The sequence below is a fragment of the Sturnira hondurensis genome, unplaced genomic scaffold (genome assembly GCF_014824575.4).
Source record: "Sturnira hondurensis isolate 20B ecotype Veracruz unplaced genomic scaffold, ASM1482457v3 Scaffold0002638, whole genome shotgun sequence".
Taxonomy (NCBI): Eukaryota; Metazoa; Chordata; class Mammalia; order Chiroptera; family Phyllostomidae; genus Sturnira; species Sturnira hondurensis.
Genome location: NW_028075269.1, coordinates 11,805,528 through 11,817,340, shown reverse-complemented (window position 1 = coordinate 11,817,340; position 11,813 = coordinate 11,805,528). Strand labels below are relative to the sequence as shown.

General features: G+C 45.1%; 1 pseudogene; it reads right to left on the bottom strand.

The window, feature by feature from the left end:
• Window positions 1-7,839: 7,839 nt before the first annotated feature.
• Window positions 7,840-8,841, bottom strand: LOC118983212 (60S ribosomal protein L7-like; annotated as a pseudogene).
• Window positions 8,842-11,813: the final 2,972 nt, after the last annotated feature.

Genomic DNA, 11,813 nt, shown 5'->3' with positions numbered 1-11,813 from the left:
GATTATGGTCCCGATCAGAGTTGGCAGATCAGTTGCTGTCATTAGCTCCAGAAATGTTTAGTGAGCATCTCTCTGAACCAGCCACTACTCTAAGCACTAAGAATACAACAGCCAAAAGAAAATGATAGAGTCTTATTTTATTTTCATTGAGGAGGCAAGTGGAGGGTGCAGGGTAACTTTAATAGGGTGGGCAGAAAAGTCCGTCTGAAGGGGAGACATTTGAGCCAAACTTGCAAAACAATATGAAAGAAAATCTTGCAAAAAGGAGGGCACAGCAAATGTAAAGGCTTGAGGTGGAATGTTCTTGGTTTGTTTGAGGAACAGAAAAGGCCAGCGTGGCTAGAGCAGAGTGAAAAAGAAAGTAAATGGTAGGAAATGAAATGGTAGAGGAGGGTAAGGTCCAGCTCTTGCGTGACCTTGCAGGCCATGGTAAGATGTTTGGGTTTCATGCTGGTTGCTGTAAACTGATCTGGGTGAATTTCCGTTTGTTTTTTAGCTCCTGTTAATTAGTTGTGGCTGCTTAGATCGCTGTGATGAGAAAGATTCTGAGGCCTTTCAGCTCAATTGGTAAGGGTTCAGTGATGGGTTAATTAATAGTATACATGAAAAATAGTATAATGGACCCTGGCTGGTGTGGCTCAGTGGATTGAGCACCGGCCTGTGAAGCAAAGGGTCACTGGTTCTATTCCCAGTCAGGGCACATGCTTGGGTTGCAGGCCAGGTCCCCAGTGGGGCCATGTGAGAGGCAACCACACACTGATGTTTCTCTCCCTCTCTTTCTCCTTCCCTTCTCCTCTCTCTAAAAATTAAAAAAAAAAGAAATAAAATATTTTAAAAATACTATAATAGTATACATCAAAATAGTATACATCCTAACTGTAGGAAAGGGCAATCACAACATGAATAATCAATATTTACCATCTCTGATCAGGATGGAATATTCAGTTGTATTAGTCAGAATAGCCCAGGTTATGCTGCAGTAACAACATCACCAACATCTCAATGGCTTGACACAACCACCCAAATGACTTCTTGCCATGCAAAGGCTGCTGTGAGTTCAGACAGTTCTTTTTTAAAAAAGATTTTATTTATTTATTTGTTTGGTTTGTGGGTTTTTTTTTTTAAGAGAGGAGAAGGGAGGAAGAAAGAGAGAGCAAAAACATCAATCAGTTGCCTCTTGTATGTGCCCTGACCAGGACCATACCCACAACCCAGGCATGTGACCTGACCAAGAACCAAACCTTTCCCTTTGTGGGCTGATGCCCAAACAACTGAACCACACCAGTCAGGGCCAGACAGTTCTTCAAGGGAGCTGTCTTCCACGCAGCAGCTCAACGATTCTGTGTGTTTTGGTTTTACGGCATCTCCATTTTAGTGCAATTACTGATGTAAGGGAAAGAGAATGGTAGAAGACTTCACACCAGTCACTGAATGCTTTGGCTCAGAAAGAATATATGCCATTTCTGCTCACAACTCACTGGCTAGAACTAGTCATGCGATCTCACCTAATTTCAAGGAGCCTGGGGAAGGGTGATTCTCCAATACCTGAACGTGCCTAAATGTTGAGAAGAACCTAATACAAGCAAGCAAAAACATGAAGGATGTAAATGAACTTTAGAGAAAGTCCAGTGACCATGCGAGGCAGTCTGTAATCAGCTGGATGAGGAGTAGTAAATAATGAAGTTCCAGCAGTAGGGAGGGGGCTGGCGTAGTTCAGAAAGGCTCTAGAAAGAATGAGTACCCGAGGGAGATCTTGGTGGGCAGTTTTGTTAGATGGTCACCCCCTTGCTCAGTCCTCCTCTCCTGAAGCCCATTAAACTCTTCTCTTTCTAAGATCCACCCCCATTCACCGTCCTGAAATAGGCTCTCTGCACTTATCTGGCTCTTTTTATTTATAATTTTGGATGTAATTTTGTCTGATGCTGAAGAGCATTTATTTGCTGTAGAACTTGGGCAACTTACTCTCAATTCCTGGTGCTTAAGTTCCTTATTTAATGCTTTATATGACTATTGTGAAAATTAAAGTAGATAATGGAACAACATATCTATTTAGCTTAACAGAATTTGGAATATAGTAGGGCCTAAAATTAAAGTTATTATTTTTAAGTGAAGACTTTACTGTTTCATTAACAAAAAGTATAGAGAAAGGTAGTTGGTTAAGCAGCTTGATCATAATGTCGCAGACACAAAATCTGTTCATCTTTCTGGACCACTCTTAGCCTGCCAGCTTCCATTCTCATGCTGCTTGCCTCATGTCACAAAATAGTTGCCAGAGATCCAGGCATTAAATCCATACATGATAATGTCAAAAGCTGAAGAAAGGAGGTAGGCAGAAAGAAGGAGGGTCTTTCCTCATATGGTTTTCTTCTTTAGTCAACGAGAAAAAATTTTCTCAAAAATTTTTCAGCATCTCCAGCCAACCTCCTCATGTCTCAACTTCTAGTTTATATCCAGATGTCACTACTACTATTGTTGATACATTCTTCCTCTAAATTCCATCCTCTCTTGCCTTTACAGATTCTGCCCTAGCCCATCCTGTCTTTCAGACACATTTTTCTTTCTGTATTTTGTGGTCCAGTTTTACCTCTTCATAAATTAACTCAACAACATATAATGGTGCAAACACAGAGACAGTTATTTGGGGGTCATCTAACACTTACAGGCATTTCTGGGTAAATAGGATGGTGGGAAGGGATGGAGAATCCAGGCCAATGGAGGCTTTGCAGTTCTCAACACACGACTTCTGAATTTGCTGGGGTTGTTTCCATTCAGGTGGTGGGAGGAAAAAGAGCACACGGAGGTACTTTTTTTGAGTTTTTTTATGAACCAAGGTTGGGATTGGACTATCACTTCCACTCACATTTCATTGACTAGAACCTAGCTCTAGCCACATGGAGCTACAAGGAAGCTGGGTAATGGAGTCCAGCTGGGAGTTCAGAGTAGAGATGAAGTCTAAGCTGTTGCCTTTGCCACACTTCTCTCCCCATCGCCGGCTCCGCCTGCAAGTCCTTTCCACAACTGCGTCTCCTGCTGCAGAGCTCCTCAAGCAGATACCCCAGGTATCCGTCTCTGCTTCTTCACTTTTTCCCAGGCTCACTCCACCTACCTGCTGCGAAAATGGCAAAGGAGGCTGCTCTGCTCCCACCCACTGAGAGCCCCCTTCTGAGGGTTCTGTTCACTTTCCTTCCTCATCCTCCATCTGGACTCTGGGTAAATCCAACTGCAGACAATGGAAGAAGGTTTGGGGGGAAGAAAGAGAGTGGGATGCCAGCACAGGTTCAGTCCTGAGATCAGCCATATGGGATCTTGCACACAGTTTATAGGCAAGAAAATGGTCCGTGTAAAGAAATGCCCCTGTGCTTTTGTCTGCCAACTTTCTGGGACTTCGGGAGGCTACTTTTAATACTACTTATAAAATGCTCTGAGACCCTTTCATCAAAAATGCTAATGTCCAAGGTTGTTCATATAAGAGTGCTCCTCAATACAAGGCAAAATGTTTGGGGGAAACATTGGATTAAATACAAGTTAACAAGGTTCCTTACTGTACAGCTTTCCTTTGTTTTCATTTTTTTTTTTTTTACCCATTAGCCATTCGTTGAGTGTTCGCTACTGCCAGGCACTGTGCCTAGCCACCGCGGCTCAGTGACGAACACACCCTAGTCTCCAACAGCACGTGATCTGATGCTGACCTTCGTTGTGAGAGAGGGGGCCACAGCATGCCATTCTCGCCAAAGTTATTTGATTTACAGAAACCGCCTCCTTTTTAAAGAAATTTTTCTTTAAAAAAAAGATTTTATTGATTTATCTTTAGAGGGGAAGAGAAGGAGAGAGGGAGAGAAATGTCAATGTATGGTTGCCTCTCGTGCGTTGCCTGCGGGGAACTGGCCTGCAACCCAGGCATGTGCCCTGACTGGGAATCGAACCACGATCCTCTGGTTCGCAGGCTTAAAGGCTCTGGTTCATGCTCAATCCACTGAGCTACACCAGCCAGGGCTTAAAGAAATTTTTCAAAAAATTGGTGCAAAGTATAATTTTAAAATTCCTGACAAAATTTTAATATTAACCAAATAAATAAGGTTTTGTTTTTTACATATGGTAACAAATCCCAATAGAGTACAATTTCTCTCTATGCATATGTACGTATAGAAGGACTGGAAGAAAGAGGATGTACAGATGGCCAATGGACATATGGAAAGATGCTCAATGTCACTAATCATCAGAGAGATGTAAATTAAAGCTATGATGTCACCTCACACCTGCCAGAATGACTATCATCAATAAATCAACCAACAACAAGCGCTGGTGAGGGTGTGGAGAAAAAGGAACCCTAGTGCACTGTTGGTGGGAATGCAGACTGGTGCAGCCACTGTGGAAACAGTATGAAGTTTCCCTGAAAACTGCCTTATAACTCAGCAATTCTACTTCTGGGTATATGTCTGAAGAGAACGAAAACAGTACTTTGAAAGAATATATGTACCCCTACATTTATTGCAGCATTATTTACAAAGCCAAAATATGGAAGCAACCCAAGTGCCCATCAATAGACAAAGTGATAAAAAAGAAAGCTATGGTACATATAAGGGGGGAGCCCCCCAAACCAGAATTATCTTCTAGAAGGCAGGCCCCTCGTAGTATAGGCTTCCACAGCTAGGTGAGTGTCCTGGGAACCCATCTGTATCAGTGACCCAGCTGGCATTGTTGTGAGAGGCTGCATTTGGCTTCAGGGAATTTCTTTGAAGACTCTTTCTGTGCATTTGTCCATTCCATGATGGGTGGTTTGTGAGTGCACCTGCCCATACCGCACTGAGTGTTCAGCAGTTTTTGACCAAAAATGGCATGACCCCAGGTGCCCCACCTTCCTTATTCACCCCATCTCACCCCAAGTGACCGTTTTCATTTCCCCGGACCAAAAAAGTCCTCAAAGGGAAAAGTTTTGCCAATATGGAAAAGATGAAACAAAAAACAGCAGAAGCATAGAAAGCATCAAAACTGACGAGTTCAAAATCTATTCTGAGCAGTGGAAAAAAGAAGTCTCGATAGGTGTGTTGCATCAAATGGAGAGTACTTTGAAGGTGACTGAAGTTGAAATGTAAGATTAAATACACAACTTTTTATAAGTAAGTTCCAGTTCATTGGCCCCTCCTCACATATTTACAATGGAACATAACTCTGCCATAGAAAAGAATAAAATCTTACCATTTGTGATACTAAGGACAGACTTAGAGGATACAATGTTAAGTGAAATGTCAGACAGAGAAAGACAAACACCATGTGATTTCACTTATATGTGGAATCTAAAGAACAAACTAAATGAACAAACAAAATCGAAACAGTCTCTTGGATTCAGACGTAAGTCTGATGGTTCCCCCAGAGGAGGGACTAGATATAAGAGGTAAAAGGATTAAGAAGGACAAATTGGTAGCTACAGAACAGTTACAGGGATGTAAAGTACAGCGCAGGAAACACAGCCAATAATGTTGTAATAACTGTGCACGGTACCAGGTGGGTACTTGTAATAGAGGGAGGAAGCACTCGGTAAAGCATACGATTGTCTAGCCACTAGGCTGTACCCCCTGAAACTGAAACAAAATGGTATTATATGTCAACTGATATTGAAAAATAAAATTTAAAACAAGGTACTGGAAGAATATGAGGTGGGATTATTGGTGATTCATTTTCCAAATAAGGGAATGGAAGGAGACATAGGGCACAAAAAAGGAAGGTAAAATCTTTTAAAAGATTTTGCAGTTATGACAAGTTTTAATCATAAATACAGGCACACGAGTAGTAATAAAAGCATAGTGAGTTCTCGTGCGCCCATCACCCAGCTTCAGCAGTGAGCGACTCATGACTCATCTCACCTGCCTGCCCCTCCTACTTCCTTCCTCGCCACTTAGGTGATTTTGAAACAGGTCCCAGATGCCATATCTTTTTATCTGTAAATATTTCAATGTTACCTTTAAAACATGAGAGCTCTTTAAAACATGAGAGCTCTTTAAAATAACATGATGGTATTATTACACTATTGGTAACTTTAAGTTTTCTGCACTAGATGTTTGTATATGTGCTATGAATATATGTATTGTTTTGAATCAAACAACAATCTTATTTTGAAAACATACTCAGGCACAGTGAACGTGACTGGCATATTCAGGGGCAGACAGACACACGCCTGCTCAGCGGCTCTGACGTCACCCCTGGGGAAACACCCTGGTCCTGAGGGCAGTCTCCACCACCTGCCGGGGAACCTGCAGCAGAAATGGGGAGGAAATCCCACCATCCTCACCCCACTTCTATGGGACATGGGGCCCACGGGGATCTGGCCCAGTCTTAGATGAACAAACACAATTGAAACAATCTCATAGATACAGAGATAGGTCTGATGGTCTTAAAGTGTCTTAAGAGCTGTGAGTGGCCCATTCAGGTGGCCTCTAAAAAGTGGTGCGGGGCGGGGAGGGGAGGGTGACAAACCTGGGGAGCAAGAGGCAGGGACACCATGTGACATCCTTCAGAGAAGGTCCTGTTGTCCCTCTTCTGCCAGCCAGGTGTGATGCCCCAATGTCTGCCACCTGAACTTTTCAAGCCTCATCGTTGACTTTAGCCTCTGGGTCAGTGAATTCAGCAGAATGTGTCTCACCACCAGGGTTAGCAAGGGCAGGAGAACTTGGAATACCCAGGAAAAATACCCAGAGAGCAAGGATGCACCAAAGACATTTTTGTACCAGGTGTACCTAATCTGGCCTCCTCAGGGGCAAGCCCTCCACCCCCAACATGCAGTCCAGGTGGGGCTATGCCAATAATGATCAGCGCTGTTGAAGTCAAGGCTTGCCTTTGCTCAAGGGTGGAAAACCTTCTGTCTCGTGGCTGCACCTTGTGGGGTAGGGGAACCCCTCCTCTAGACTGTGGGTTGTGTATCTCCACGGACAACGGACATTGACATTTCCATCGCCTCATCTCAGGGATGAACAGCCCCATGTCCAGTGACCGGTGCTGGCTCCCCCCTCCCCCCCCAGTGTACCTAAGCTGGGCGTAGATGGATGAGGGCTGCAGGATGCAGAGGATGATGGGAATTCCATCAGTTTCTCTGAACGTCTCATCTTTCTCTCCCCCATTCTCTCTCCCTTCTTGTAACCCCTGTTTTCCTCCTCACTAGTTTCCCTCTTTCCCCGCCCTCCTCCCCTCTCATTGGTCAACTTCTCCCCACTCGCCATCAATCTTACCTCTTGCCTGGCTTCTTGTCCCACCAGCCACATTTATGCCCTTTTTTCTCCAATTATTTAAAAACAGCTCTACTGAGGTGTAATGTACATTTCATAATATTCACCCACTTGCACAACTACCGGATTGTGCAGCCACCACCACAATCAGGCTTGTTTTATTAGTCCCCACTTTAAAAGGTTTTTATTTATTTTCATTTTTACTGTATTTTTTCCATTACCATTTAGTCTCCTTGTACCCCACTCTCCCCACCCCTGCAATCACCACACTAGAACAGTTGTCCATGACCGCGAGTCCTTTTTCCTTTTTGCTCAACCCCTCCACCCTCTGCCCCCCCTTTTAAAAACTTTACTCTCTCTTCCGCCACCTGGGTCTGCCCTCTGCCACCTCCTCAGCCTGGGTTTGTCCCTCTCTCTTTCCCCACCCACAGAGTATCAGCCCCTAACAGCCAGATGCAGGCTTCTCGTGTGTTTCCACTGCCCTCACGCGCAATCTGGAAATCTCTGAGCAGTAGGATGGCTGTGGGCGCAGCCTCGGGCTGGGCCTGTGTCACAGCTGCTTCCCTCAGGAGGCAGTGACAGACTTCTCTGGCTTCCTGTTGGAAAGATAGACTAACAGGAAGCTATCCCGCGCATGGCGTGGATGCGGAAGACACAGGGCATGTTTTGCTGTCTCGGTGGTTATGGGGAGCCCGTCTCCATGGAGAGGGAAAGGGAGGATGATAGTGAAGGAACCATTTATGCTATTGGGGGGCCGTGGGAGAAAGGCTTCCTCTGGGCGTAGCTGAATTTAGTGTTATATGGCCACTTCAAGATAAAGTGTCTGAGGATCAGAGAGGTTCAGTGGCTTACCTACAGCCACACAGCCTGCAACCAGAAGAGCCAGAGTTGGAACCCGGTCTCACGCCTGTTGGTCTCGTCTTCCCTGTGACCAGCCTCTCTACCTTCTGCAGAAGAGGTGATCTTCTTCATTCCACCTTGTGGAGAAGATCACTTGAATTGCCACAACAAGCTGTTTGCTTCTTTGAAGCATTTTCTAACAGGGTAGATTTAATGAATCAGATCCTTCTTGCAGCCGATACCATATTTACTAAAAGATCAAGCAATCAGTGTGTTATCTCTCAGAGCAATTCGCTTTTGGTTGATTTTTGCCATAACCACGCTTGTAGATCAATCCATTTACTGGCTTCGGGTTTGAGTACCCCCTTGCAATATATGGCTCCACAATCCCCAGTGTTAACTGAAGCCTTGTCAAGCTTAATAAAAGTGCCATTGAAGATCCGGTGAAGGCGAGGAAGCTGCAGCACCTTTCGGACGTCCAGGCTCCCACCATCAACATGTCTAAGCCTGACGACAAACGCCAGTTTGGGTTCTGCAGGTACGTAGACTTTGCCAACTTTTCATGCCATCCTAGCCATTTGGATCTTGGTTCTACACATCCGCCTGTGTTCTTTGTGATAGCACTTAGCTTTTTCATAGATAAGCTTCTTCCTTGCCTTTCAAAGCATCTTTTGGACATCTTCTTTCTCAGGCTCTTGATCTCCAGCTCTGCAAAATTCCTTAGCTTTTTCTTAAGGATTTCTGGCACATGAGGAAACTTCGTCTTCTCTTTCGCACCCTCCATGGTTCCAGCCAGAAAAGAGAAAGCTGGCTCAGGCCTAGACTGCCTTTTTCTGTCTTAACCATCCAAGACCAACCAACACCTCACCACTTGTTTCTCTCTCTCCATCCCTTTACTCTTTCGTCTGTCATTTCCTCTAGAAAAGGTTACTGTGTAGTCATCTTCATCTGCACCAGGCACTGCTCCATCCACAGCATAGTGATGTCACCAGTGCCTGGGGCAAGTTCCAGAAAACTCCCTCGTGTGGAGGAGGTTCAGGCTTCAGGTGTTCTGAAGTCAGAGCCAAAGTTTCTCTGCCCTGTGAGGTGCTCTGAGGAACTTGCACTCAAGACCTCTAAGTTACGTGAGACCACGGAGCAGGCAAGGAGGAGAATTGCAGTTTCTCAAGGTCAGCCTAACAGCTGCTGGCCAGGTGGAGGCTGAGTGGGGTGGAGCTCCCCCTGTTATGCGTGGGGTCCCCTCTGCCCACCAATGAATTAGCTGGTGCAGGAACATGTGATCCTGCCTACTGCGCCCTGTGCTTTGATTGACAAGGTAGTGCCTCTGCAATGTTGAAAATGCTCTTGGACTAAAAAAAATAGTTACCTGGATCCCACTTGTTGTTAAAAATTATGTTTGCTTTTGCATATTTGCTTTTAGTTTTGATCCCGTGTGGCCATAGTTTTCCTTTTCACACAGTGGCCTTTATGGTGCGCACGCCGTTCTCTTTCTGGCGTTGTTCCCTGAGTGCCGTAGTCTACAGTGCCCGTTTTCCCATGTAAGCTCCTCCAAAAGTTACTGTTTTTAAATTACACCTAGTAGCCCATTGATTGGAGGTAGCAGATGTATCAAAGCATTTCCCTGCTCATGTACATTTCAGTTGAGATCTCTGGTCATAATTATATAACACATTGTAATAGAAATGTTAGTCAAGGAGCTTTTCCCATCTGTTAAAGTATTTCCTCAGAAAACTTATCAGGAACAGGAATAGCTATGAAGCATTTGATTGCAATACACAGTTAGTATTAAGGGTGGAGTCCTGGGGACCAGGGTGAAAACCCAGGTGTGGCAGAGGCCCACTTAGTGACCTGGGACAAACGACTTAATCTCTCTGTCTCCACTTTCTCAAATGAAAAAGAAGGCTAATAGGTACTATTTACCCATGGGGTTGTAGTGAGAAGTGAATAAAATAGTTGAATAAAGTGAAATATTTGATATCCCACATACCTTAGCCATAGCTGGTACCAGCACCACTGCTGCTGTGACTGTCGCCACCAGTGACAGTGTTTCTGTTCCTTAAACTGAGTCAGCACCATGTGGCTGAAACCCAAATATTTTCTAGAAGCAAACACAGGCTGGTTAGCCATCATCCAACAGGTCAAATTATTTCAGAGCTTCTCACTCCACTCATAACTCTCACGCAGCTCACTGGCTCCCTTCACCAATCTGCTGCCCATCCTGAGTCCGACGTTAGACACGTTCTCACTTCATCTCCTCTAAGGTTCTTTAAAGGCCTTTGTGGGACCCTGGACCTCCTAACTGTGGAAGCCACCCTCGAGATCACATCAGACGTATTTAAACCACTCGCCCCGCTTCCTGCAGGGAAACATAATTGTGCGGGAGCAGCAGGCCACGCGGGAGCCGTGGAAGCGTAGGTGTGATGTGGCGTTTTGTGCTCAGTTAAGTACTTGCTGATTCTGATTTGTGGTTTGGGTTAACGTTGAGGGGTTCCTTGAATAATGCTTTCCACCTTCCTTCCTGAGTTCAAAGGCAAAGAAGAGACATATTCAGAAGTCAGAGAGAAGGTGATTAAGACACCAGCTTCATGACGAGGAAGAGCTAAAGAAAAGACTATGGCTTAAATACGTAGCCACAGGGAAGTCTCTGATGCTACCCCCTGAAATGAACCTGAAGTACACACCCCACTCCCAAAAAACCCGCAGGCCTTCCCCGCTTGCCACAGAGTGGGTGACAGCCCAGAAGGGACCCTTGCTAAAGGTGTGCATATCCGAAACAGAGGGAGAGGGAGGAAGGGAGGGGAAGAGGGTTCAGTTTTTCTCCAAATCCACTGTCCAAAAAGAAGAGGTAAAGGACGATCAGAGAGATGAGGCACACTTTTAGGCCAGGGAATGACAGGTGTCATTCTGGACCAGTATTCGATGCCACACTGACCTGCTGGACAGACGGCAGCAGGTCCAGTCTCACCGTTTGGACCTGGTGCCATCGCCCAGCCCTGGTGAGACCCACTCTCTCCTTCCATTTCTCTTGGCCTTCCCTGTAGCCCCAGCCAGTCCTTCTTCCAAGACGGTGTTAGCCTAAAGCTAGCCCCCCTGGGAAGGGGTCTGACATTTATGGCTTTTGAATCACGTTTTCGAATTGCTTTCTTGTCCATTTATAATCCCATCCATCATATAAAAATTATGCCAGCAGCAAAATAAAAATTAATCCAAAAAAGTCCCAAACGAACAAAAATCCCAATTGAAATGGCCCAAGCAATAAGAACATGTATTATTTCACATCACAAGAAGGAAAAACCCTACTGTGTTATTATCAGAGACTCAGTGGTGCTGAACCCAGGTTCCTTCTGTCTTTCTGCTCTGTCGACTGCTCTTGGCTTCACCCTAAGACTGGTCTCACTTGTGGTCCTAAAACAGATGTTGCTGTTCCAAGGGTCCCACCTAGGAACCACCTCCTTCAGAAAAAGAAGGAGGCCATGATGTCCCAGTTTTACCTCTTTGAAAATGAAGAGATAGCTCCTGAAATCCACCTCACGCTGCATTGGCCTGAATCAATAACTAAGCGGCGGGTGGGAGGGGGCGCACATAGGCGCCATTATTGTCTTAGACCTCTTCACGGATTTGTGGCTAGATTGGGTGTCACCCTCACAAAATTGGGGCTCGACTGAAGAAACGGGGGAGCGTGGGTGTTGGGTAGGCAGCCAGCCATGTCTGCTCTGCATCACTAGGCAATTTTTTTGGTGGTTATGATTTTAAAGA